The sequence below is a fragment of the Pinus tabuliformis genome, chromosome 1_2 (genome assembly GCF_031772625.1).
Source record: "Pinus tabuliformis cultivar Carrire ecotype Pingquan chromosome 1_2, CPIR1, whole genome shotgun sequence".
In the NCBI taxonomy this organism is placed as follows: Eukaryota; Viridiplantae; Streptophyta; class Pinopsida; order Pinales; family Pinaceae; genus Pinus; species Pinus tabuliformis.
Genome location: NC_142298.1, coordinates 335,786,888 through 335,789,390, shown reverse-complemented (window position 1 = coordinate 335,789,390; position 2,503 = coordinate 335,786,888).

Below are 2,503 nucleotides of genomic sequence, written 5' to 3'. Positions count from 1 at the left end.
TCTTTCACGCAACTCAATTTCTTGAATCCTTCAAGACTGCACACCATGCGTTATTAAAAGGCATTAACATTGAAGTCAGAAACAGATCCACAGGAAAAGCCATCCACCCAATACTTAGAAAGTTAAAAAGGACACTGAAATTGAAAGAATTCCACCATAAACAATACTTTCAACAGAGGAACCTCAGACAGCTTACTGGACGTATTGATATCCTATTTATAGTAGTCTAATGACTGAGTGACAGAGCCAAGAATCTCTCTACGGTAGGCAGATAGACACGTCAACTTTGTACGTGGGATCGATGCACACATTCTGAATTTTACTTCCCTCACTTCCCAATCTCACGTGCAGACACATACGCTCCTTTTACCTCCGTTATTTACAAAAGAAACTCTTTATTTTATTTCCGTTACTTTTCTATTCACATTACCAGAAATTTTTGAATGTGATATGTGATTAGAAGTAGTATAAATCCATCTTAAATATAAATTTAATATGAAGCTAGAAAGATCTAATTTCTTCACTGTGATAATGGACGAATCTCAATTAGCTCTGAACTGAACGAGTCAACCCTTCTTCACTGTGATAATCGACGAATGTCAATTAACTCTGAACTGAACGAGTCAAGCCTTAGAGAGATTGCCTAACGATTCTTTTGAGATTTTCAAATACATGTGATGTGTAACCTTCCATTTTTAATACTTGTGATGTGTAAATACTTCTTGATATCTCTGAAACGTTTTCTTGACAGCCCCTCATACGTCTCCTTTGCTTGGTTTATTAGATACGACGCCTGAGTCAACAAAAACAATATAATGAAATTCAAGTAACGAATTGTTTTATTTACTGGGCGAGCACGCTGGAGATTAACGTGTTCCGAATTAAATACAAATAATCACGTGTAGTCTTAAAGGAAGGATTCAGTCAAAAAATTACTTCAAATACGATTTCTCTGCTTTTCCTTTTAAATTTATGTCTGAATAACGATTAAAATAGCTAACACAACTCCTTCAAAGTCTACACATGAATAAGTAAGAGGAGCTCTGACCCCATTATTAATATTGTTATACACCAAAACAGAGACATGCTGGACGGAAATATTGTAAGGTAGAAGTAGCTAGGAGCAGGGTGATCAGTGAAATATATATATGTTGCACATGAGAATTTTGGGAATTTAGGTAAGGTTGTGAGTAACTGCTAAAGATTTTCCAAAATTTATAAGAAATGGTTAATCAAAATAGTAATATTATATAATAAAAAATAAAAATATATAATTTTTTTTAAATATATAATTTATATAATAATATTGAATCAAAATATTTAAATTAATTTAAATAAATATATAATATTTTTAATATAAAAATATATTCTATGGGTGTTTTTCTCTTTGAATTTTTCTTTTTTATATATATAAAATGTCAAGTTCATCATCGATTCTCTTCTCTCACACATGAACAGTCTTTGTAACAATTTGGCTTAAAAATACAAAGGAACAATTTTACATATGTTTCTTTAGTTTAATTTTTAAGAGAAAAAACAAAGCAACTCTAATGTTTAAGCATTCACTGACACATACAATATGCACACACAATCTTCTGTAATATATATACATAAACAACAAAAAAAATACTCATCAGCATGACATCCTAGATATTGCCCTTAAGTAGAGGTGCCACACGCTTCTTTAACCCATCAAGAGTTTGATCCAGTTTCTCAATTAAGAATTTATTTGTTAAGGATGTCTTTGGCCTTTCTTCATGCGAAGGTTACAACATAGGCTCATGTTTTGTGGGCATTTCAACATAATTCTCTAGAGGCTTTGTATTCCCCAACCCCAAGGAATGACGAATCTCAAAAAAACAGTCTTCAAAGCTCATTGGAGCTCTGATTGAAAGGGTGACGTTCCCATATAGTTCGAAAGCTCACGTTCCCATACAGGTTCAAAGCTCCCCAGAATGCGTGAACCACCGGAACGGTTTCCCACGAACAATGTAACTATATATATATATATATAACAGGTTTCCCACGAACAATGTAACAATATATATATAAATATATATTAAAATTCCCGAAATAGAAATTCCACCTTCCCAAAGTATTCACTTTGTAGATAATCGAGGGAGATTTTTGCCAAATTCTGATGCTAGTTTGTTTTCACTCATTGAGGGTTACTATATATGAGAAATTTTGGGTTTCCTATAAATAATGAGGAAGATTATGTGGGCATGTTTTTTACATCGTTATTGTGTAAAATTTACTTTATATGGATATGGTGAGTTAAATTAACTTTGAATGTTTTTACACCAGTCTAGATCCATCTTGACCCAGATCTATCAAGTGTAGAGAGGGATCCAATCTCTCTAGGTGCAAACCTCTTTTTTGAGTGCAAAACTTGAGGAAATGTTTGCACCTCTAGATATTTCATCTCTCTAGGAGCTTGATAGATTCAGGCTAATATGTATCTAAGCTAGTTATATAATACTATATAATATCTATACTTGTA